A 27412-nucleotide genomic window follows, 5' to 3' on the forward strand; every position below is an offset into this window, starting at 1 on the left:
CTGGCACTGCCCCTTGGCACAAGTTGGCACAGCCTAACAGTCCCAAGGGGCAGTGTGAGGACCAGTGCCAAGTCACTGCCGGACCCCATCACATTGGCACAATGCGTGGTTGTCAATATATGGTGAGGGGGTATGTTAATAATATTTAAATGCATTAAAATGTATTTCATAGATCATAGAAACCCTACAGTGCAGAAGGAGGCCATTTGGCCCATCGAGTCTGCACCGACCACAATCCCACCCAGGCCCTACCCCCACATATTTACCAGCTAATCCCTCTAACCTATACATCTCAGGACACTAAGGGGCAATTTTTAACCTGGCCAATCAACCTAACCCGCACATCTTTGGACTGTGGGAGGAAACCGGAGCACCCGGAGGAAACTCACGCAGACACGAGGAGAATGTGCAAACTCCACACAGACAGTGACCCAAGCCGGGAATCGAACCCAGGTCCCTGGAGCTGTGAAGCAGCAGTGCTAACCACTGTGCTACCGTGCCGCCCGTAACCACTGTGCTACCGTGCCGCCCCCAACTAAAACAGGTTCACACCCATTGTGGGCATAAACCTGATTATGTTGCCGGCTAGGAGTGGAAGTGAGACTCGCAGCTTCTGGCTTTTGCTGGATATTGAGCCCCCGCCACCGATTGCATGGATGGCAAACTCAGGCTCAAGATCCCGCCCAACGTGTGATTCTGTCTGAAGTCTCCCAGTCAACATATTTCCACAAGCCATGCTGCATCCACTGGGTAGTGCTGCATCAAAGCAATAGGCCAAACAAGGGCACTTACGAGAAAGGGACTAAGGGAATTTACAATGCCGGGTGATATGTTAGCTTATGGTTTGGAACTTTGTGCTGGCACGGTAGCACAGTGGTTAGCACCGCTGCTTCACAGCTCCAGGGACCTGGGTTCGATTCCCAGCTTGGGTCACTGTCTGTGTGGAGTTTGCACATTCTCCTCGTGTCTGCGTGGGTTTCCTCCGGGTGCTCTGGTTTCCTCCCACAGTCCAAAGATGTGTGGGTTAGGTTGATTGGCCATGCTAAAAATTGCCCTTAGTGTCCTGAGATGCGTGGATTAGTGGGTAAATATGTAGGGATGTGGGGGTAGGGCCTGGGTGGGATTGTGGTCGGTGCAGACTCGATGGGCCGAATGGCCTCTTTCTGTACTGTAGGGTTTCTATGATTTTTTTATTTTAGGACTTTGACCAATAGGATGCTTTGATGGTCTGCAGGACAGAAAGACAAGGGTGGAGAATTGTGAAGTGATGGTAATAGGGAGATTTTTTCATTGGAACCAGAGTCTGATGCAACAATAAAATAAAATACTGCCAATACTGGAAGCCTGAAAACAAAACAGAAAATGCTGGAAAATCTCAACAGGTCTGGCCGCACTTGCAGAAAGGAAACAGAATTAATGCTTTGAGTCTGTATGACTCCTCTTCAAAGCTGATAGGATAATCACGGACAGTCCATCCAGACAGATAATGAATGTCCTGACTGCCTCTTTCACTTCCACCTCTTCACTCTTTTCCTCCTGAAATTCACACCAAAGCCTTTCTGGTAATGGATGCAGGACAAAAGCATGAGTGCTGCCTGAATAACTGGAAATAACTGAGATCCGCCAACATGATAGTCTATCCAGAGTCACACATCAACTGCATGTTCAAGGAAGGGAGCTCCTCGCTGCTACAGTACATCTTCCTGTTAAACCATGCACCCAGTTGTCCGTCTTCTGTATACTTAGAGGGAAGACAATTAATTCTCCTCTCCTGGTGTACAGGCGCTCGGTAATGTTCCCCTCTCCTGGTGTACAGGACCTTGGTAACGTTCCCCTCCCCTGGTGTTCAAGACCCTGGAAAGGCTAATTTACTTCGCATGACTGACCAGAGTAACCCTTAAAAAGAATATTAACCTATGTTATGATGCTTCTCATCACACAAAGCATAGCAAAACACAAAGGAATGGGTGCTTGTAAACTCATCACACAGGTATTGTAGATAAGGAGGAATGTGAAATATTGTTTGGTATAAATATAGTGAGGTCGGAAATACTAAGGAGTTTAGTATCTTCGAAAGTGGTCATATCACCAGCCCAGGCTGCTAAGAGAGTGGAGGAGGAAATAATGGAGGCTCTGACCATCATTTTCCAGTCTTCTCTGACTACAAGCGTGGTGTTGGAGGATTGGAGGACAGCCCACATTGTCCAAGGGGAGAAGGTGTAGCTCAAGTAGAGTTGCTGACTGTAGCACATTTGACAAAGCTTGCATTGACTTAAGCAAGGCTTTTGACAAGGTCACATGTGGCAGATTGGTTAGAAAAGTAACAGCCCATGGGATTCAATGGAAAGTGGCAGGTTGGATCCCAACTTCGCTCAATGATGGGAAACAAAGAGTGTTTTTATTGACAGGTATTTCTATGACTGGAAGCTGTTTCTGGTGGGGTTCTGCATGGCTAAGTAACAGATACTTTGCTTTTTATTGTATAAATCAATGATTTGGACTTAAATGCAAGAGACAAAATTGAGAAATTTGGAGATCATACAAAAATTGGCTGTGTGGTTAAGAGTGAGACACAGAGCTGTAGACTACAGGAAAATATCAGTGGCCTGGTCAGGTACGCAGTAATGTGGCAACTGGAATTCAATCTGGAAAAGTGTGAGGTAATGCACTTGCAAACAAGGCAAGAGAGTACATAATAAATGGTAGGATACCGGGAGGCAAAAATAAATTGAAATAGCTTGGAGTGCAGTTCCCTGCAAGTAGAAGGTAGATAAGAAGGCATACAAGATACTTTCCTGTAGCTGAGGCCAAAAATACAAGAGCTGGGAATTATGCTAGAACGGTACAAAATAAGCTGCAGCTGGAGTACAGTACTGCACATAGTTTTGGTGATGGGATGTGATCAAACAAGGAGGGATACATAGATATATAAGGATCCTGCCAGAAAGGGAGAATATTGGCTATGAGGTAAGATTAGGTAGGCTGAGGTGGTTTTGGTTGGAGTAAGGAAGCTGAGGGGAGATTTAATTAAGGTTTCTGAAATGATGAGGGGTTCAGACAGAATGGATAAAGGCCTTTTTTCCTGTAGAATAATTGAAGGGTACAGATTTAATGTAATTGGCGGCAGGATTCGAGGGGAGTTGAGGAGAAATATCTACAACCAGACCCTGCTGGGAGTCTGTCTGAAAGGGTGGTAGAGATAGAAACCCTCATTGCATTAAAAAAATTATTGGACATGCAATTGAAATGATGGACACAATGGACCAAATACCCTCCTTCTGAGTTGTAAACGTTCTAAAAGTCAAGGTTTCCAAGACACTTTTTCTTAGTTCAAAACGAACACAAAAAGCGATTCTTTTGTTAACAATTGAACACTGCTCAAAACAAGCAGTGACAATAATGCTTTGACTGGACATGACCCTAAAACATTCAAGGTCTCAATCTTCAACTGGGTCAGTCTGAAATATGAAGAAAAGTTAAGGCGGCCCAGCAGTAAAAACACCCCACCACAATCACAGTAAATCTTTCTACTTTGCAGCAAGGTTTATGTGAAGTTGGGAAAACAAATTGAGCTTCAGAAATTGTCGTCTGTTACATCAGTCCAGCACTGCATCCTAATTCTGAAGAAGCTGAGAGAGGGAGCCAGTTACACGTGTCAATGAAGCCCTGTGGAGGAGAAATGCTGTTTTACACGAGTACCACAAATAGGTTGTAACCTTTAAACAAGGAATCCAAGGAGCATATTGACATAAATTTGTGTTACCAAGAGAAATTTATGACAGGTGTTTATAGCAAGTGCCATAATGGGTCAAACATATTTCACACACTTGTCACATTTAATCGGTGAAGGTAGAAGATGGAGAGAGAATAAAAAAATTAAAATTACATCATTTACTGGTGATGCAATTTATACCACAACTGCTAAATCAAGCCAAAATCAGACATTATAAATTGTGTGGTTCATCATACAGCATAGAATGAAGCAAAGTTAAACCTGTTTGTCTTGATGAAAATGTCTTTTCTCCATTTCAATTTGATCTAATCCATCTTTCTCAGTGACCCACAGCTCTTCCCTTCCTTCCTCTCCCCCTATCCTTTCCCTTCTCTTCTTACCTGCATCCTTTCTTCTTCACCACCTGGGTCCTACTGTGCTCCCAACTTGTAACTGTGTTTGACCTGACCACTGTACTTTCACTTCTCCCTCTCATGAGGAAAGGGCTGTGGACTAGTCAAGATTATAAAAATGAACATAATCGTAGTCAATAATGTGTACTGCTCAGGGCAGTGCACAGAGCACTGATTGACAACCTGGGACAAGCTCTCCAAAATTACCCGAATCTGCCTCATTATCTTGCCATCTGAGAGGGATACCGATGCAGCAAATGGAGAAGGGATGCTACACGGAACAGGAGGATCAGAAAGGGGAGAAATTAAAAATGGCTGCAGGTACAAAGGTGATATATCAATCTGTAATAATTCTTGTCTGCCAGTTCAGAGAAAAACAACAACACATTATATTCTTCTGATGCTCTACTTTATTGGCTACTGGATAGACTTGACTTGCTTTCGCACCGATGCCTGAAATAACCTTTCCTGTGACAGGAAAAAAAAACATTCAGCCTCTTTATAGCTGCAGGATTAAGCAGAGTGGTTACCCCCACAATGGTAACATTCTACTTCAATCTTTGCTGATTGATTTCTTCCACTAAATCATTTTATTTTATTTGTGGCTGAATTCACTTCCCACTGCAATATTACATCTTCATTTTTGACAACAATGCTGACTGCAGGTTTGCGCCCCAAATGGTGAATGGTACCATTTTGCGCATTTTGTAACTCTTGTGCACCCTTTTCAGCACTCTCCATTGCCAGCGCCATCTCCAATGATCGCTTAAAATTTATATCTGCCTCTGCTAGCAGCTTCCGTTGAATACCCTCATTACCCACAGACTAATCTGTCCCACAGCATATCATTCAAAGTGGCTCCTAAGTTGCAGTTCTCCAAGATTCACTTCAATTTGATGATATAAGATGCAATAGTTTCCCCTGGGCCTCTTCCCCTAGAATTAAACTTAAATCTCTGCAATATGAACAATGGTTTTGGATGAAAATATAGCTTTATTAATTCAACAATCTCACTGTATGACTTGGAATCGGGTGCACTTAGGGTTGAGAGACTGTGAATCAAATTGTAAGCCTGGGGCCCACATGCACTAAGGAGGATTGTCTTTCTCTTCGCTTTCTCCTCTATTCCAGTTGGCCTGAAAATAATAGCCCAAATGCTCTATGCATTGTGTCCAGCCATCCACGGAGGCATGACAAGGATCTATCTGCCCATTTTGTAATTACTCTTCTTTATCTCAACTTCATTCAACTTCAACAGAAACTGTATATTCACAAGGATTGCTTTTACCCTCGTTGCCAATGTAATACTTCTTGTCCACCAGTTTCGGGAAAAACAATAACCCATTTATTTACAGGTAAAGGCTATACAGAGGCTTGCAGCCTCGTGGCTACTGTCAGCTTTGGAGAAGGTTCTGGAACAGCAACCCTTGCTTACCAGGATGATCCCCTACCCTGCTCCCCGATTGTTTCCAGGGGTCATGTGACCCTTTGTCTGTGGATTCATCCTTAAAGGGACAATCACCACACAATCAATGATTGACAATATTATAAGATTTTTGGATTCAAGGCTACAGATACTAAGATCAGTAGTTAGCTATTTGTAAGTAATTTTAAGATAGTGTTTTAAGGAGAAACCGTTTAGATATAATGCATTAACTAATTAGAGAGAAAGTGTTCATGAACTTGTGACAGTTGAGGGTGGTTTACTGATCCCAGAGGATGAATGGACAGATGGCACAGCATGTTGTCCTCAATAACTTGTGATAGCAGCATTCTGTTCTCTAGTTAAAGTGTCAGGATATTCTTCCCTTGGTCTTACTCTTCTTCTTCTTCCTCTTCCATAGCAAGAAGGTGGCTGCTAGATGAGCAGTGCCACCTCATCAAACCTGCAGCCTGTCCCTGAGAACTTGCTAACATACCCTTTCTTCTGGGGGCTCATAGCTTACCCAGTGTCAATCATCTATTCAAACCCTCTGACCAATGGATACTCTCAACACATGTTCATCCTTGTATCTGGCATGATGAGCGAGCTGCTAATGAAGTGAATGTAGGACAGGTAGGCAAAATGTTAGGTTGATTACCTCCACCCCTGTTCATCACCCTGCTCTTCAGTCTTTTAGTTTCTATCATGCTGAGGGTCATATCCTAGCCCCTTCTAAACATTTGCATAGATAACGGGGTACATGAGATGCCATCCTAGAAAGATAATAATAGCACCTACATGCTAGATAGTCAACATCTTTTCCGAGATAGTTAACATCTTTTCCCAAAGATAAGGGAGTCTAAAACTAGAGGGCATAGGTTTAAGGTAAGAGGGGAGAGATACAAAAGTGTCCAGAGGGGCAATTCTTTCACTTAGAGGGTGGTGAGTGTGTGGAACAAGCTGCCAGAGGCAGTAGTAGAGGCGGGTACAATTTTGTCTTTTAAAAAGCAATTAGACAGTTACATGGGTAAGATTGATATAGGGGGATATGGGCCAAAGGCGGGCATTTGGGACTAGGATAATGGTAAAAACTGGGCGGCATGGACAAGTTGGACCGAAGGGCCTGTTTCCATGCTGTAAACCTCGAATGACTCTATACATGGATACATCAGCTCCTGGAGGTTCCCCTCCAAGCCACTCACCTTGTTGACTTGGAAATATTTCACCATTCCTTCACTGTCGCTGGGTCAAAATCCTGGAACTCTCTCCCTAACAGTACTGCGGGTGTACCTATACCTCAAAGACTGCAATAGCCCAAGAAGGCAACTCACCATCACCTTTTCAACGGCAATGAAGGATGGGCAATAAATACTGGTTTGGCCAGCGAAACCCACATCCCATGAATAGATTAATAAACGACATTGCAGCATGCACTAAGTGATCTAGCCGTTTGCAGGAACTGTTTAGCTAATCTCATAAAAATTCTATACTATATAGAATGTACCAGTTTATTGAGGACCCCAATTTTTTACAGTACTGTTACTTAAATCTCATGTACATGAAAAATCTGGTGGTCTTCAACACAATATGCTAGTCTTACAAGTAACATTACGAATGGGAAATTGCCTTACATCGCCACATACACCGCAAGGCTGGCAAAGGACGCTATCTTGATGTTGCACAATCCCAATGCGATTGGGGAGACAAACCACAGTCTGGGTGACTCTTTGTGGAACACCTTCGCTCAATCCACAAGCATGACCCCCAACATTCTGGTTGCTTGGCATTTCAATTCACCATCTTGCTCTCATGCTCACATTTCTGTCCTTGACCTACTTCAATGAACGCAAAAACACAACACACACACTATAATTATCTATACTATAATTATCACTCACTTTCCTGTGTTCCATTACATTTTGCTACTTCACCTCTCCCACCTTCTAACCTATACCTGACTATTTTACTTCACCTGCCCCTCCCCCCCTTTTCAATACCATAACACCCATCACATTTCTACCTTTCTTCAGTTCTAAATAAGAGTCATATTGGACTCAAAACATTAAACCTGCTCCTCCCTCCACAGACCTAGCCAGACCTGCTTAGTTTTTCTGACATTTTCTGTTTTTATTTTATATATATTTTTTTAAATCCGCTTCCTACCAAAGTGAAAAAGCTCACACTTGCCCACATTATACTCCATCTGCCACCTTAGTGTGCACTTAGCCTGTCTAAATCTCTTTGCAGCCTCTGTGTATCCTCCTCACAGCTTGTATTCCCATTTAGCTTTGTATCATTAGCAAACTTACATACATTATTCTCTCCTTTTAGATCTAAACTGTTAATATAGATTGTAAATAATTGAGGTCCAAGCACGGATCCTTGCGGCATTCCATTGGTTACAGCCTGATGACTTTAAAATGCCCCATTTATTCCTACTCTTTGTTTCCTGTCAATTAACCAATTCTCTATTCATGCAAATAACCATGAGTTCTTATCTTGCCTATTATCATTTTGGGTGGCACCTTATCAAATGCCTTCTGGAAATCCAATTATACTATAGCTACATCTAAAGGTTCCACTTCATCTACCCCACTAGTTACAGCCTCATAAAACTGTGTTAACTTTGTCAAACTTAATTTCTCTTTTGTAAAATCATACTGACTTTGTCTGATCATTATCACCTCTTAGGGGTTCTGTGTCTGGCAGCCAGCAGTTCCCAGCTCTCTGTAACTCAGAAAGAGAAGGTTAATATATGGGAAAGGGAAGGATAGGGTACAAAGCAAGAGACAATGTTCACATCAGCAGCAGCTTGCTCATCATACCAGATACAAGGATGAGTATGTGTTGAGAGTTGGTCACAAGAAATAGGAGCAGAAGTAGGCCATTTAGCTCATTGTGTCTGCTCTATCTATCTCAGCTTTGAATATACTCAATGTCCCAGTTTCCACTGTTCTCAGTGGAAGAGAGTTCCAAAGACTAATGACCCTCTGAAAGAAAACATTCCTCCTCATCTTCACCTTAAATGGATGATGACTTTTTAAAAACTGTACTTCCCCCTTGTTCTAGATTTCCCCAGGACAGGAAACATTCCCCCTGTATCTACCCTGTCAAACCCTTCATATATGTTTCAGTAAGGTCTCTTCTCATTCTTCTAAGCTCCAGTAAGTATAGGCTCAACCTTTCCTCATAAAACACTTCATTGCAGGAATCAACTTAGTGAACCTTCTCTGAACTGTCTACAATGCAAGTATATTAAATAAGGAGATCAAAACTGTATTCAGTACATTGGTGAGATCTCACTAATGCCCTGTTCAATTGTAAAAAAAGACTTTCCTACCTGTATATTCCCTCCTCCGTGCAATAAAAACCAACATCCAATGTGGCTTCCAAATTACTTGTTGCACCTGCATGCTAGCTTTTTGTGATTCAGTTAAAAGGACACCTCTCCGTACCACACCATTCTGTGGTCTCTCTCCATTTAAAAAATATTTTGCTTTTCTGTTCTTCCTGTCAAACAGTGGATAATATTATACTCCATCTGCCAAACATTTGCCCACTCACTCAATCCTCCTATATCCTCTTGTTGAGGTGCCATGCGGTCATCCTTGGTGTTCTCTGCAATGCCAAACACCAGGTCCTGTCGCAGCCAATTCCATTTTACAGGAGCCATTTCCTCCGTAGGGCTCAGGAAATTCAGTTTTCCTTGTTCCTCCACCAGTTCCACTCTGCACCCTTCTATTTTGCACGAGTGCGTGGAGCCAGCAAGAGATGAGTTTGAGGCCAGTAGCATTGTCAGGTTGTGAAGGTGAGAGGGAGTATCTGGATGTTAGGCATGAGGCATGAATGTTAGGGAGTGCTGCTGGGGAAGTGATGGGAATATAGTACATTGGGCAGTGTAAGAGGCTGGTGATGCAATGGGTATGAGATATCATGTGAAGATACAGTCACTGCCCTTAACCACCCACGTGTGGTTAATAAACATCTTTTGGCACTGTTGCAAGAGTCCAGGTGCCTGTAGTTAATCTTCTTGGCCAACAGTTCCCACTCGCTTCTGAGGATGGTCCTTCTGAGCCTCCTGGTCTCCTCCCAAGATTACAAGGTCAAAGAATTTCTGCTGCTGCCCCCTCCCCACTGACACCACTGTGCACAGGAAGCTTGGAGGAGTGGACAGCGATGCTGGAGCCACATGGGCCAATATTACAAACATGCAGATGAGGTGGATAAATGAACATTGAGTGGTGCTCACCAAAAACTACATTGGTATGGGCCGGTTGCATGTGCCATCCACAAGACGCACTGCAGCCACTCACCACGGTTTCTTTGTCAGCATTTTCCAAACCTGTAACCTCTACCAGCTGGAAACACAAGCACTATCTTCCAAGTCCTCCTCCCAGTCATGCACCACCTTGACTTCGGAAGTTATCACTGTTCCTTCATCGTCGCTGGGTCAAAGTCCTGCAATTCCTTCTTTAACAGCACTCTGGGTATAGCTACATCATGAAGACTTCAGTGGTTTGACAAGATGGCCTACCACCATCTTCATGAGATGGACAATAAATGGTGGACTTGTCAGTGATTCCCATATCTATCATGGCAGTCAGCTGTTCCTGGAAGTGTGGCACTCAACTCAGTTATGGAATGGTATCTCTTTGTTTTGGGCAGTGAAGTGACTCAGTAAGTGCTCCCAGTGCTTTGGTTCCTGTATTTGGCTGCCTGCCATGACCTGCTCCCTCCACCACCCTCTGAAGCAGACAGCTGTGTGGGCCAGTTATGGCATCAGCCTACAAGGAGGCTACCTCAGCTATGCCTCCTTCTTCTATTCTCTGATTATTTGATATCCTATGTTGGTGAACAGGGAAATAACTATTTTCAACATACGAGTGTGCACGAGGTCTTCCATCTAAGATTTCCCAAGCCAATCCAAGTCTAGCAGAAATAAACTCATTCCTCAAAAAGGCTATGATCCTGGGTCAATTAAAATGTTCAATTCTGAGATGGTTAGATTGTGTGTTGAGAAAGGGTATAGGCTATGGAACAAAGCTGAACAAGTGGATTTGAGTGCAGATTGACCATGAAGTGAATGGTGGACGCAGCTCGAGGGACTGAATTATTTCCTCCTGTTCCTGTGTTTCAATACAAGTGAAAAAGGATTGACTTAATACTTGAATACATTTTTCTCTACTCATCAGCAATATTAACTCATTTAAAATAAACAGGCTAAGACCTCTGTTAAGAGACAAAAAAAACATATAAACATGTTTGCTACTGATGTTGCACAGTACACTTCAGTTCAAAGGCTACAACAACATAAGTTGCTTTCATGAAGCAGTTAACTGTGAGTTTTATAATTTTGAGCAAATTTGTAGATTTGCTGTTAACTACACATATTAAATAATAGTATTTGTCATTGGAAGAACTGGGTACTGCATATGAGACAGGAAATACTTCTCTAATGGAAATGTTCTCTTTTGAAAATGCATTCTCTGACTATTCCTTGGGGCTGTGAAAAAGTAAAAGACACTACGATCTTCACATTTCTGCTATCGTTTCTTGTCATTAACTGGGGCATCAGCTTAAGCTAGCTGTTGGCGCAGCGAAGTGAGGCATCATTTTCAGTTAAAGATTATTTTCACACACATTTGTTTTCAGAAAAATGTTTTCATTTAGTGGAGATAATATCCAAACAGCTGGAATTCAGATTTGCACCAGTGTTAGCTCTGGCCATAGGACTTTACCAGGTGTGCTTGTTTCTTTGGGAAAGATTGAGTTGAACAACTGTTTATTTACGTGGAATTATTTAAAATTAAAGCACAGAATTCACACTACACATCTGATGTGTAGTTTCAGGAAAAAACAGGAGGGCAGATTATTATCTGAATGGCTATAGACAGAGAGTGGAATGTGCAATGAGACATGGGTGTCCTTATGCACCAGTCGCTGAAGATCAGTGTACAGATACAACAGGTGCTGAAGAAGATAAATAGTATGTTGGCCTTCATAGCAAGAGGATTTGAGTACAGGAGCAGTACTATTTTCTATGTTTCTCCGGTGGCACAGTGGTTACTGTGCTGTCTCACAGCAAGAGTTTTAACAACACCAGGTTAAAGTCCAACAGGTTTATTTGGTAGCAAATACCATTAGTGGTATTAGTGGTATTAGTGGTCTCAGCAAATACCATTAATGGTATTTAATTTGCTACCAAATAAACCTGTTGGACTTTAACCTGGTGTTGTTAAAACTCTTACTGTGTTCACCCCAGTCCAATGCCGGCATCTCCACATCATGACTGCCTCACAGCGCCAGGGACCTGAGTTCAATTCCCGGCTTGGGTCACTGTCTGTGCGGAGTCTGCACGTTTTCCCCATGTCTCTGTGGATTTCCTCCGGTTTCCTCCCATAGTCTAAAAAGACATGCTGGTTAGGTGGTTTGGCCATGCTAAATTCTCCTTCAGTGTTCCTGAACAGGCGCCGGAGTGTGGCAACTAGGGGATTTTCACAGTAACTTCACTGCAGTTTTAATGCAAGTCTACTTGTGACTAATCATAAATAAACTTTACCATTATTGATTTGCACTGCTTCTCCATCAACAATATTTAATTTAATATGTACACCTACAATATTAATTTTTTCATCATTAAACATTTTTTACCTTCAAAATAGTGTGTGGCTTCATATTGACTTGTCCTCCTCTACCGCTGAAGTCCTGAATCATTCTTCATTACCTCAAAGCTAGACATTCACATCTCCTTTTGAGCCTTTTTTAAAATCCAATTCAATCAAATCAAGTCCAATTCAGAGTCTCAACAAGTGAGACATTCCCGATCCAAGCTGTCTTGGGCTTGATCTACATGATCCAAGCTGATTGGAGTAGGCATTGCACCTCCTCCAAGGCTTGATCTTAGCCAAAAGGCCGAGATGCCGCTTTTAAAAATTGCTTCAAATGAAACTAAAATGTAACCTAATGACTTCAACCAAGTACAGCATGTCCATACTACACTTGATCTTAGCCAAAAGGCCGAGAAGCGATCTTAGCCAAGCCTTTTTTTAATACTTTTCCAATTCAATCAAATCAAGTCCAATTCAGAGTCTCAACAAGTTGAGACATTTCCGATCCAAGCTGACAAGACAGGGTATGCAACCCCTGTCTTGGGCCTGATCTACATGAGCCAAGTTGATTGGAGTAGGTGCAGGTCTTCCTCCTCCAAGGCTTGATCTCATTTGCATCTTAGCCAAAGGCCGAGATGCCGCTTTTAAAAATTGCTTCATATGAAAATGAAGCTTAAACGTAACCTAATGACCTCAACCAAGTGCAGCATCCGCATAACTACACTTGATCTTAGCCAAAAGCCAAGCCTTTTTGCCTCAACAGAACACGACAACACCCCTTTAAATAGTAACGGTGTGCTACAAGGAGTCTGAGTTGCTGTGGCATGTTGTGACACTTTTACATGCATGTTGCACTTTGGAGCAATGGATTGTGATGGTGGAGTCTTCAACTTTCCATCGCATGGCTCACTGGGGATCCCTCCTCCTCTTACTGTCTGCCATTGGTATGTGTTGAAATGATTTACAAGTTGATACTCAACCTGTTTGGCTGCATTAAGAACACACATTCCTTGATCATCAACTCCAGAGGTGGGACTCAAACCTAGAGCTTCCGGCACTGAGGCAGGAACACTATCCACTCTGCTGCAAGACCTCCTCTTTCAATAGTAGGCATACAGAATTACAAGTCGGCTAACAATGGTTTCAGCAGTCACACAAGTCTGCTGGTTTACAGGACCATACACACAGAAGAGAGAAAGAATGCAAAGGAATTGCATGTGATCATGCCTCATCTGTCACGCACATGTAATATATGTGTGCCCCTCAATAGAAAAAGATGTTGGGTTGAATTTACTGCCAGCGGGATTTTCCGCATCCGCCGAAGTCAATGGACTTTGGATTGGCTTGCTGTATTTTCCAGTCCCATCCCTCCATGACGGGGCCATATAATTCAGCCTGTACTATTTTAAACTTAAAGAAACACATATGCATACACAAATAGGAACTCTGAAATTTAACTGAAACTAAATCACAAGCACGAAAAATAAAGCAAATACTCTTCAGTTGAAGTGGAGGCTGTTGCTGTCTTCTAAGTTTGTGATTGGCGATTGGTGTTGGACTCCCAGCAGTTTCAGATGTAGCTGTTGTTACTTGATTTGGAGATAGTGGGCAGTTCAGAAGACCACTGGGTATTTGCATTTCAGAAAGGTCTCAGTTCAGTTTGTATCAATCAACAGATAGTGATTCCTGCAGTGTGGGTCTTTGACATACACGTTAGAGCATCTGGGACCCGCCACACTTTTACATATTTCAACACTTAAGCACTCTGGCCCAGGAAATTTTGTCCACACTGTATCACATATGTCTTGAAGTATCATCGTGTCTTGAGACAGAAACCAGTTTGTCCCTCCACTGTCAATGGGGTTTCCCATTGTATGCACTACCCTGTTGTTAGGGAACCCGCAACGGGGGGGGTTGGGGTTCAGTGTCAACGGGACCAGAAGATCCCACCAGCAGGAATGGCTGGAAAATTCTAGCCAGCATGTTGTGTCAACCTGATACATCTAGAAATTCTGATTGACCAGACTTCTTGAATTTCGGGAAGAGTCATTCAATAGTCTTCATGGCGTTTTCAAAATTACTATTGTACTGTGGGTAGTCAAGTGAAGACATCACCTTTAAATTCCTATACTTTGGTGAAGCCTACAACTTCTGCAGATACAAACTGTGGACCATAATCTGTTCGTGGGGTGTCTTTGTAGTGTATTCTTCAAATAGTTTGGCTGTACAGAGTATTGCTGAAAACAGAGACATGTCAAAGCTTTTTGTCTTGCACCCATCAGGGCACTTCACAAGAATGCCTGTAAAAGAGAAAAACTGTATGCGAAAAGAATGCCGATTGTTTGGCAAATGGCCTCTGATTGGTAAACGTGTTGCCATGGAGAATGCACCGGTTGACAATGGCCGACAGATAACTGCCAAGCATCTTTTGAAATGGAAAAGACATCTTGACCCTGATTGGTTAATGTGTTGCCCTAAGGAATGAATCAGAGAATGACTGCCAATTATGTTGTTTAGCTGAAACAGCTGCAATGTATGTACATTTTGTTTCTATCTGCAAAGAGCAGGGCCTTGTGTGTTAATATGTGTAGCTTTCAGTACAAGCAAATATGCTACACCGGGAGTCCAACTGACCAGCCTAAATTGGTTGTCAGCGTAATTCTTAGCAGGCTGAGGATTACTTAGCACATGTTATCCAATCGTTATTCACGTGTAATGTCGGACATTGTGTTTTGAGTTTTGCAAGCAGGAGTTGCTTAGGCACAGCCTGTACCTTGCCCATTGTGAACAGTGGCAAGGAGATATTGTTTGATATAATCCGCCTGCAATGCTGCTCATTAGTTATCACCTGGTCACCCGTTAAATCAGTCTGATAGGATGATGTTAAGAAAATTATTGGGCATTCTGCAGGAGAGATGAACGGTATAAATAGTTTCAAATTATAAGAGAAAAACAAAATACTGCAGATTCTGGAATCTGATCAAATTATAAGAATTTTTGTTGTGTAATTTTTTAATGAATTTGAAATAATGCCAAAGGAATGTTCACATTTTTTTTAAAAAACAAGCTCAGCCAGGACAGATATTGTGGTGAACCATCGTTGGTTCACCATTGGGGTTGTTATTGTATTACTGTTGGGCTAGGGTGTTGTTGTTATGGGGGTTGTACTATGTTGTTGGGATAGGGTGTTTACCTGTCCTGGGTGTTATCATGGCACACTCCAGTGGGGTCCCGCCTCCGGTGGCAGGGTATAAGACCCCCTGCTCCGGCAGGACCCCTTCAGTCTGAACGGGTGAATTTGTGTTAGTAGTTTCATTGTTAATGTATTAAAGCCTTCAGTTCTAAAGCCTTGTTTCCGGGTGCTCATTGAGGTGCATCAATTTAATACATTAACTGAGAATATGGAACAGATCCTAAAACCGGATCGTCTGACACTGGACCCACGTGCGGTCGGTGCAGCTAACACGTTCGAACATTGGTGGAAGTGCTTCGAGGACTACCTGGCAGCCTCGGTAGCTATCACTACAGACAGTGATAGACTCCAGGTCCTCCACGCAAGGGTAAGCGACACGATTTACCTAGCCATTCGTGCAGCTTCCACTTACCAGGGTGCCGTCGAGCTCCTAAAGAATAGGTACCTTACGCCACCCAACGAGATTCACGCTCGTTATCTCCTCGCTACACGACGTCGGCAGTCGGGCGAGACCATAGAAGACTACGCCAATGAACTCCTGCAGCTTGCCAGGGGTTGTGACTGTAAGGATGTCTCCGCCGAGCAGTACATGCAAGACCTCGCCCGAGACGCGTTCGTAGCAGGGGTAGGGTCCTCGTACATCAGACTTAAATTATTAGAAAAGGGGAAACTCAACTTGACCCAGGCAATGGGGATGGCCGTGAGGTTGGAGGCGGCGTCGAAGAGCTTGGCGCTGTACCCCGAGGACCACGTGCAGTCAACGTGGTTGGAGCAAGCTCTGCTCCCTCCTCGCCCCGCGAACCCGCGCTCCCAGATCGATTCGACGACGGCGGCAGCTCCAGGTGGCCAGCGATGCTATTTTTGCGGTGGGGCCAAGCATCCACGGCAACAGTGTCCGGCAAGAACGGCAATCTGCAGCCAGTGCGGTAAAAAAGGCCACTACGGCAAAGTCTGCAGGTCCAAACCTAAAAACGGCAGTGCAGCTTGTAACCCTCCAGAACGGAGACCATCTCTTTCGGCGCTGCAGTACCCACGAGGTCCGACCACGTGCGATCTCAGGACGGCGCCATCGTGGCAGACAGAGGAGGAGGAAGACCACCAGGAGTCGCTGCGCTTGGAGCCCTCGGCCACATGCGATTCATGGGGGCGGCCATCATGGTCCACGACGACTAGGAGCGACCAGCAGGGGTCCTCAGCATCCACATCGGCAGCATGCAGCAGCGACCAGCAGGGGTCCTCAGCATCCACATCGGCAGCATGCAGTGACACCCAGGGGCCAACGGTGGCGTCGATCTCTCTGGATCAGACCAGGCATTACAGACTGGAACATTCCATGATGGAGGTAAAGGTTAGTGGCAGAACTGTAAATTGTCTGTTTGACAGTGGGAGCACCGAAAGTTTCATACACCCTGAAACTGCTAAAAGGTGTGGACTCCGGGTTCTCCCTGCCAAACAGACAATTTCCATGGCATCACAGTCCCGTTCTGTACCGATCCAAGGACAATGTATGGTAACTCTTGAGGTACAGGGCACAGTTTACGAGCAATACAGGCTCCTTGTGCTACCTCACCTTTGCGCGCCAATTCTCCTCGGACTAAACTTTATGGCCCACATGAGGAGTGTGATCCTACAGTACGGTGGGCCACTCCCTTCACTGGCAGTAGGGAACCAGCCGCAGCCTCCAAATTGCCCAAAGCGCCCCGCGTGCAATCTATCCACCCTGAAGATCACGACACCATCCCTTTTTAAAAATCTGGTACCTGGCTGCAAGCCCATCGCTACTAAAAGTAGGCGTTACAGCGCTGAGGACCGGATCTTTATTAGATCTGAGGTTCAGCGGCTCCTCAAGGAAGGGATCATACAGGCCAGTGCTAGTCCGTGGAGAGCGCAGGTCGTGGTAGTCAAAAGCGGGAACAAACCTCGGATGGTCATCGACTATAGTCAGACCATTAATAGATACACGCAGCTGGATGCGTATCCTCTCCCGCGCATTTCTGATATGGTCAATCAGATTGCGCAGTACCGAGTGTTTTCTACCATAGACCTTAAGTCCGCCTACCATCAACTCCCCATCCGCCCAGAGGACCGACAATATACGGCTTTTGAGGCGGATGGTCGTCTATACCAATTCCTCAGGGTTCCATTTGGTGTCACCAATGGGGTCTCGGTCTTCCAGCGTGCTATGGACCGAATGGTGGACCAGAACGGGTTGCGGGCTACCTTCCCGTACCTGGATAACGTCACCATCTGCGGCCATGACCAGCAGGACCACGACACGAATCTCCAACACTTTCTACGCACTGCATCTCGCCTGAATCTGACCTATAACAGGGAGAAGTGCGTATTCCGTACGCATAGGTTAGCCATCCTCGGATACGTGGTGGAAAACGGGGTCATTGGCCCTGATCCAGACCGTATGCGCCCACTCACTGAACTTCCCTTGCCCGCTAGCACGAAAGCACTGAGGAGATGCCTCGGGTTCTTTTCGTATTATGCACAGTGGGTCCCCAACTACGCGGACAAAGCTCGTCCGCTCATTAAGTCCACAACCTTCCCACTTACGCCGGAGGCCCAATTGGCCTTCAAGGTTTTGAAAAGCGACATCTCGAAAGCCACGATGCACGCGGTGGATGAATCCATCCCTTTCCAGGTGGAGAGTGATGCATCGGACTTCGCCCTAGCCGCCACACTAAACCAGGCAGGCAGGCCCGTCGCGTTTTTTTCCCGCACCCTTCAAGGCCCAGAGATTCGGCACTCAGCGGTGGAAAAGGAGGCTCAGGCCATTGTGGAGGCAGTCAGACACTGGCGCCATTACCTGGCAGGTAAGCGGTTCACCCTGATCACGGATCAACGATCCGTGGCGTTTATGTTCAGTAACACGCAGAGGGGCAAGATCAAGAACGATAAGATCTTGCGGTGGAGAATTGAGCTCTCCACCTATAATTACGATATTATGTATCGTCCAGGGAAGCTCAATGAGCCCTCGGATGCCCTCTCGCGCGGAACATGCGCCATCATGCAGGAGGACCGCTTGAAGGCTCTCCACAATGATCTGTGTCATCCTGGAGTCACCAGACTCTACCACTTCATAAAAGCCCGCAACCTACCCTACTCGGTGGAGGAGGTCAGGTCAGTTACTAGAAGTTGTCGGATTTGCGCAGAATGCAAACCACACTTTTATCGACCAGACCGGGCACATTTGGTCAAGGCCACTCGCCCTTTTGAGAGGCTGAGTGTAGATTTTAAGGGCCCCCTTCCCTCAACGGATCGGAATGTCTATTTTCTTAACATAATAGACGAATTTTCCCGGTTTCCGTTTGTTTTCCCCTGTGCGGACACGTCGACTGCCACCGTCATCAAGGCATTCAGTGAGCTTTTTACCCTGTTCGGGTACCCCTGCTATATTCATAGCGACAGGGGCTCGTCGTTCATGAGCAACGACTTGAGGCAATTCCTGCTCTCATTCGGGATTGCCTCTAGTAGAACCACGAGCTACAACCCTAGGGGTAACGGACAGGTGGAAAGGGAGAATGCTACAGTCTGGAAGGCTGTCCTACTGGCACTGAAATCCAAGGGCCTTCCAGTCTCCCGGTGGCAGGAGGTCCTTCCAACTGCGCTCCATTCTATCCGCTCCCTCCTGTGTACGGCAACCAATGCTACTCCCCACGAGAGGATGTTCTCATTCCCTCGGAAGTCGTCCTCGGGGACCTCATTGCCAGCCTGGTTGACGTACCCAGGACCCGTCCTTCTGCGGCGCCATGTGAGGGCTCACAAGTCCGACCCCTTGGTCGAACCGGTCCAACTCCTCCACGCCAACCCTCAGTATGCCTATGTGGCATATCCTGACGGGCGAGAGGACACTGTCTCCATTAGAGACCTGGCGCCCGCAGGGGACGTAGCAACTCCTGTCGCTCCTATTCCCCCAGTCACAGATCCACTACTCCTCATTACTTCCCCAGACGTGGCGCGGTCAGCACCGGGACCAGTGCATAACACTTTTACTCCCATGTACAGCTTGCCTGAGACTCGGAGATCGGCGCCACCATCATCACCACCACCACCACCACCAAACGTTCCAGGATCCCCTACACCATCGCCTCATCAGGGCCGGCCGGCCCGGGAGTCTTTGAGGGGACAGCCAGATGTTGTTTTGAGAGAGCCACCGCAAGCACCTGCTCCGGTTTCGCAACCGGTGTTGAGAAGATCGCAGCGTCGGTGTGGTCCTCCAGACCGTCTGGACTTGTGAATCCTGTTATTTTTTTGTCATTGTCTGTTTTCATCCACCCCGCCACCTTTGGTTCCTAAAGGAGGGGTGAATGTGGTGAACCATCGTTGGTTCACCACTGGGGTTGTTATTGTATTACTGTTGGGCTAGGGTGTTGTTGTTATGGGGGTTGTACTATGTTGTTGGGATAGGGTGTTTACCTGTCCTGGGTGTTATCATGGCACACTCCAGTGGGGTCCCGCCTCCGGTGGCAGGGTATAAGACCCCCTGCTCCGGCAGGACCCCTTCAGTCTGAACGGGTGAATTTGTGTTAGTAGTTTCATTGTTAATGTATTAAAGCCTTCAGTTCTAAAGCCTTGTTTCCGGGTGCTCATTGAGGTGCATCAGATATATTCTGAGATTTTCCATGGTCTATTTAGCTTACATGTAGATGCAAATGTGTAAATAACTGTTTGGGTTCTAAATCTAGTGAACACACATCTTGCTTGGCTACATTTTAATTGTTGAAGCTGTCTACACCTGCAACTTCCTTTTGTCTCTAAACTGTCATTGCAGGATGTAATGTAAGGAGATTTGCTTCAAATAATTATGTTATCTTCCACTATGCCAATCAGAGAGTGACATAACAAAGCTGGTACTCTGTGTTCCCCATTTTTCCTAGTTTGCTGTTTCACTTTTTGGGATGGAGCTAATAGGAATTTCAGAAGGATTGATTCTCTTACAAAAGGTTTTCGCCAAGAGCTCATCTTGAACAATGAACAAAAATAATTGGTAAAATGTTGGGAACAGAATTATTTTACTGACTTATGTACTTTCTTCTGTGTAATTTTCAAGCTCTTAATAAATATGAGTGAATAGTTTTAGCCTGAGGTACATGGTCTGCCTGCATGCTACTCTTTCAGCTAACAGAGAAATCAGGAGGGAATGTATGTTAGCCCAGGCTATTTCTAAGACAAATTTTAAAAAAATTAGGATTTACACTTGGCATTATAGCATGCTATAATTTTCCCTCTATTAAACAGGTTTTCAAATGGGAGTTGATTTTTGCAATATGTACATTAAAGAATATTGAGAAATAGCTCACGTTATGATATGTACTCCATCTTGTGGCTTTTTTGAGTAACAATGAAGGCAGGCAGGTTTATTTAACCATCTGCCTTAGGACTTAAACTGGTGACTGAAAGTAACTATAAGTAAGCCTACACTTACTACTTATGCTATCAGCCTGTAAGTGGTGATTTTTATACACTTAATGGTGAAACTAAGAGGGGTGAAAAGACAAAATTAGGATTGTAATGCATTGATAACACTTGCTTCAAGAGAATCGCATCTATATACAAATAAGTGAATGTTTGAGTGAATGTCAGCTGCCAGGAGATTTGCAACATGAAACATAACTTTCTTGATTTGTACTTGACCAGGCAAGCTTTGCAACATGCTGGGCTGAAAGGAAAGTCAGAAATTGCAAACTTTTGATGATAATCGTGTACTGCTGCTTTAACCCTACCAGGCTTTGTGTGAATACTTCCCTAGAACAGCTGATAGACTGCTTTTGCAAAACAAACAGCCTTCCTTTGTAAGCATTTTCACCCTTACATTTATTACCATACATTCTTCATTCCAAGTGAGATAAACTTTAAGGAAGTTTAAGATAAACTTTAAGGAATCCAAAGAAGTGCGGGTTAGTTTGATTGGCCATGCTAAATTGCCCATAGTGTCCCGTTGATGTGTAGGTTAGAGGGATTAGCGGGGATAATGTGTGGGGTTGTGGGATAGGGCTGGGGTGGGATTATTGTCAGTACAGACTCGATGGGCTGAATGGCCTCCTTCTGCACTGTAGGATTTCTATGATTTCTAAGTGGCTTACAGTATGCAGCTGCATCCATATATACTGAGAAGTTGAAAAATAGGGCATCAGGAATTGGGATCCATTGGACACTGATAAGGAGGCTACTCATGCCAAGCTATTAGGCTTCCACAAAGACTGGTAATAAAGTAACTTTTGAATTTTATTTGCATTAGAAGTAACTAACTAGAATTATGGCACACATCTATCTGTGACAGGAGACTGCCACCAGTTGAACCCATTTACACATCCTTTCCACATAATGACCATCACCAGCAAGGGAGAGTCATGGCCATGGTGAATAGCAGGACTTAATGCAATGTGCATGTGATTTTTCCATACCCTTACTTTTTTCCCCCTCCTTACTTTTATCTAAGCCTCTGCATTCGGTATTAAATTGCAGCTACTTCCACCAGCCACTTATCTATCTGCTCTCTTTTAAAACTTCAATAGGGGTTTAAAAAATTATGAAGGGTTTTGATAGCATAGATAGGGAGAAACTCTTTCAACTGATCAGTAATCGGAGGCAGCGATTTGAAATATCTAGCAGAATAGTCTGCGGGCATTTGAGAAGTCTTATGCAGTGATATATGATCTTGAATGCACTACGCAAAAGAGTGGAGGAGGGAGGAGATGGGTTCACTTTTGCGAGGAAATTAGGTAAGTACTTGAAAGGGGAAAAGTGCTCGGCTATGAGAAAGAGAAGGGGAATAGCTCTTACAAATTGCTTGCAGAGGCATGATGAGCTGAATTACTTCCCTCTATGCTGTATGATTCTGATACTCACTTTAAATTTGTAGTAGTTCTGGTAGCCTTTGTACCAGTATAGTAATTTAGCCAGCCGTTATTAACTCGAGTTCATAATGACCCTTCCAGTACATTTAATTATTATCTAGACTATATAGATTTTTGGGTTTGCGTTTTCCTTTAACGCTGAATGCGTTTCTGTGATGACTATTATTGACGGACGTTATTCTCAAAAGGTCACCTTGATTAAAATTGCTGTACATGCCCATGGCATTTCTGCTGAATGGAATTCTATTCAACACGTCTTTCCAATTCTGAACAATCTTTAGTGCGTTGACTGAATAAAAGCTGTTTATTTATCGTGGTGAATGGTGAAGAGTAAAAGAATATAAAGAGATCTTTCTGAATAGAAAACAGGAAGTGAGTTACAATTGGTTTTTAAATCTGAACGCATTTGCTACAAATTTAACTACATACCAAACGATGTGCCATTAAATATATGTCATCTCTTAAAACCTGCTTTGTAAATTTAACATTGTTCAGAATCTGAAAGCTGCCAACCCCTAGTTTGCTTTGACCTCTTCCTATTTATGCTTCCAAAGAATTCTTAACATTTGAACAAATAGCTGCCATTATATAATAACAGCCATGACTGGTGGTGGTGGGTGGAGATGGAGTGGGTTAGGGAAGATAAACACTTGATTCAAAATGTCAGGATGAGAATGAAAACTATAAAAAAAGGAAGTTTTTTTTTCTAATGGGAAGTTACCTCTGCCACTTTTGTCTGGGAGATTTTGTAGAAACCATGTCCTCATTTCCTACACAGCAATGTTGGAAAAATGAAGAACTGTGTGCATATATGCCAATGGCTTTTCCCTCTTATCTCAATGGACCCTGTTAATTTAGTCATCTAAAGAAAAGTCTGATTCTGTAATCTTAGTCCTTGGGCTAGTAAATGAGTATAAAGTGTGATCTTAAACCACATATCCTACCTGAAATGTTTGTATCATTTGCGTTTGAGAGGGTTAATTTGCCCTTTTTTGACATCAATTGTGCTCACAGTAATCATTTACCTATCATTTTACATCAATTGCACTCAAAAACAATCATTTTGTTGTCATTTAACATTACAAGTAACATAATTGACATCAATGTCATCAATTGCCCCAAACCACAGCACTCAAACATTTTGGATTACCAACAACACTAAAGCATTTGGATACCAAAAACTATCATAGCATGTATTTTCCATATTTCTGAATTACGATGGTTCCAAACCATCGTAAAACCGAGTGAGCTTTAGAAAAAGCAGACTCTGCTTTAACATCTGTTTTGATGAGGGACTTTTATGTTTTTCTTTATAACACCTATAACCTTCTTTATAAATCCCTCTATCCACCCCTGCCAGATTGCAGAAGTTTCTCTCCAGCAATCTTCCCCTCCCCACTCCCAAAGCAATTATCTGCCCCACCAGCCCCCTGAGCAATTTTCTTCTGTGGCATCCTCCGTAACCCTCTGTAAACCCCTCTACTCCCTGAGTAGTTTTCTTCAAAAGCCAAACTTTTCAGTTCAAGTGAGCCAACATGAGGCAGTATTAATTCAGAGACCAAAAGCTTAGTCAAAGAGGTTAAATTGGTTTTAATATTTCAGGGCAAATCAAGGACAGCTCTCCCTACAGTGTGAGCTTCTCCCTATTTAACTCTGACATTGGGATCCTGAAGCTGTGAAAGAAATTCTGGCCTGGGTACCTGAAATGGGGCATCTTCCAATCCTTTGGATTCACCTTGATCATGTCAAAATCCAAACCAGAAAAAACGCCCCATTTCTGCTCTCCCGCCACCAGATTGCAGCAATTCTCTTCCTCTCTCCCCACCTCCTCCCCTTTCCTCTCCCCCATCACCCACTTCTCTTCCCTTCTCCCCTACCCCCTCCCCTCCCACTTCCTCCCCCCTTCTCCTCTCCATCTCTACCCCTTTCCCACTTCGCTTTCCTTTGCACAAATTGGCTGCCTACCTGGTGATTACACTTTGAAAGTAATTAAATAAACTGGGGACGTCCTGAAGCTATAAAGAAAGAAATTAAAGACTTGCTTTTATATAGCACCTTTCATGATCTCGGGATGTCACAAAATGCTTTAAAATCAATTTAAGTATTTCTGAAGGGCTGCTACCTGAAATTAGCTGGGTTTTTAAAATCCCTTGTTGATTTGCATGTTTCCAATCCAGTGGTTCTTCTGATGAACCAGAACATGAATAGATTCAGGTCATTGTGCAAGAATCAAAACTGTATCCTCAGTTACGTGGTTCAATAACTATCAAAAGGATCAAGGTGGAAAAAAAAACTATTTTGTTACCACTTGTACAAATGATAAATTTATTCTGAGGAGGTATCAGTTCATTGTCAGCTTTTCTCAGGTACAGTAACTGACAGATACCAAGTCACCTCTGATTTCAGGTTTGATCAGTCTTGTGGAACTCTGCTTAACATGCATTCATTACTCCAGAGAGGAACAGTCTTCTGCCTGTCCAGCTCTATTACTAAATGTGGATAATCTTCAACAGTGGCAGATGTGTTCGCTGTTATTTTTCATATGTCTCTGGCAGTCAAGCTATTTTATGGAAATAACGGGGTAAATGTTATATTAAACTCTCCACTTGCACTAGATTTCATTGAATGTACATGCAAATACGAATAATCCCTCCTAACCATTTTTGTAGTGAGTAAATCAAAGTGAGAAGCATGCACCCGTGTTTTCATTTCCAGACCAATCCTTTTGGTTGTATAGTCTCTGATAGGCTTGTAAAATCTATTTCAAAATGCTTTACAACTGAAATTTACAATGTAATGTTAAAATCTGTATGCATTTACAATGCAGGATTTATTCTCAATCACTGAACTTGTAGAATTTCACCCACCAGAAACGTAGATCAGAAAATTATGTTCAGAAGCCAATTTTCATCAGCTTTCCTGACCAAAACCTCATCACAATTTTGAAGAAGGGAATCTCAAACGACCTCACTCTAGTGTCAAGTTGGGTATGACTCCAAAGCCAAAAATCTCCCGTCTCGTCTGCCATGGGAATTGTAGCGGGCGAGACAGAAAATTTGACAGAGCATTTAAAGGTCTATTGAGTCCGGGCAGGAATTTCTGATCTTGGGTGCGTGCGACCTGAGAATTCTGCCACAGGTTTTGTCTGAATTTATGTTAAACCTGTAGTGCTTTTGTATAGCAGAACTACTTTGACAACCAGTTAGGTTTTGAAACAAATTTGGCCTCATTTTGGGTTCCATTAAATTCACTGAGGATACATAAGAAGTCGACAATTCATTAAAAAAAAATCATTCATGCAATGTGGATATCACTGGCTAACTGAGCATTTATTGCCCTTGAGAAGTGTGTGGTGAGCTGCCTTCATGAACCACTGCAGTCCATGTGATGTGGGGATGGAGTTCCAGGATTTTGACCCAGTGACAGTGAAAGAACGGTAATATATTTCTAAGTCAGGATGGTGAGTGACTTGGAGGGGAACTTCCAGGTGGTAGTGTTCCCATGTGTCTGCTGACCTTGCCCTTCTAGACAGTAGCAATTGTGGGTTTGGAAGGTGTTGTCTAAGGAGCCTTGGCAAGTTCCTGCAGTGCAGTTGGTACACACTGCTGTCACTGTGCATCGGTGATGGAGGGATTGAATGTTTGTGGATGGGGTGACAATCAAGCGGGCTGCTTTGTCCTGGATGGTCTCAAGCTTCTTGAGTATTGTTGGAGCTACACTCTTCCAGGCAGGTTGAAAGTATTCCATCACACTCCTAAATTATGTCTTGTAGATTTTAGACAGGCTTTGGGGTGTCAGGAGGTGAGTTACACCCACAGATTCCTAGATTCTGATTTATCGTGTAGCCATATAAATACTGCTAATCCAGTTCAGTTTCTGGTCAATGGTAACTCCCAGGATGTTGATGGTGGGGGATTCAGCAATGGTAATGTCACTGAATTTCAACGGGCGATGGTTAGATTCTACCTTGTTGGAGGTAGTCATTGCCTGGCACTTGTCATTTTCTGGATATTGTTAAGGCCTTGCTGCAATTAGACATCGACTGCTTGAGTACCTGAGGACTCACTCGCAGTGAACGGTGTTGAACAAATTTTCAGCGAACATCCCCACTACTGACCTTATGATGGAAAGAAGGTCATTGATGAAGCAACTGAAGGTGGTTTGACCTCGTACATTCCCACTTACGAAAACTCCCACTTACTAAATAAACAATGGTATGTTACTGAGGTGTTACACTTCTTTGAGCGATTTATAAATTGACAAGCATTTTCAGGTCCTCTCTGTGTTCTCTGTCATGTTCCTAATGACATAAGCAGCCATGTGAACTAGGGAACTAAAAGATCTGACGTTCAATAGCATTATCATTGAATCTCCCACCATCAACATCCTGGTGCTTATCATTGACCAGAAACTCAACTGAACTAGCCATATAAATACTGTGACTACAAGAGCAGGTCAGAAGCTAGGAATCTTCTGGTGAGCAACTCACCTCCTGATTCCCCGAAGTCTGTCCACAATCTACAAGACACAAGGCAGGAGTGTTCATTGAGGAGGTCCATCTTCCAGCCTCAGAGTGCTCCTGGAGATCCATCTTCTTTTTCAAGGGGTCCATCTTCTTTCTTCAATGTGGGTCAGAGATGTTGGTACCCTGATATGATGGCTGGAGCATGCCACCAAGTTGTGTACTGTTTTAAACCTTAGGGATAGAGTAGAACTTACCCACTTACCAGATTCTTGCCTAACTGCCAGCTCTTTTCCCTGTTCCAGCGAATATTGTATAATATTGCACAGAAGCAGGAATGCTATAATCAAATATTCTTTTCTTGTATTGTACGCATTATTCCCAATTTAAATCCATTACTAAAGCAATCCTGGAACAAATCAGAAGATGCAACTTGTGCAATAATTGTGACTAGAATGCAAAAGGCCAAATCTGAATCCCAGCTATCCAATCATTAATGTTCACATAAAAAAGAAATTAACAATGAGAATGACCACTATTACTTAAAATATTTGTATATTCAGCCATAGCACAATGAAAGATTGATTGTGATGTGCAGATAGTACATGTTTGGCACTGGTTCAAAAGATTAAAAACATCAACTACATTGATTAAAACAGAAACACTTCCATGTGATAAACATAATTTTCTATTAAAGTACCATACATCTGTTCATGATGCTGAATATCTGTCCAA

The 27412-nt window shown here is 43.6% G+C and overlaps 1 protein-coding gene and 1 pseudogene across 1 annotated transcript in view; both read right to left on the bottom strand.

The window, feature by feature from the left end:
* LOC144506139 (FERM and PDZ domain-containing protein 4-like) overlaps window positions 1–27412 on the bottom strand; it is a 559161-nt gene that overhangs the window by 188176 nt on the left and 343573 nt on the right. The window lies entirely within an intron of this gene.
* On the bottom strand, window positions 12399–12577 carry LOC144506692 (U2 spliceosomal RNA; annotated as a pseudogene).

Source organism: Mustelus asterias, chromosome 17 (assembly GCF_964213995.1).
Source record: "Mustelus asterias chromosome 17, sMusAst1.hap1.1, whole genome shotgun sequence".
NCBI lineage: Eukaryota > Metazoa > Chordata > Chondrichthyes > Carcharhiniformes > Triakidae > Mustelus > Mustelus asterias.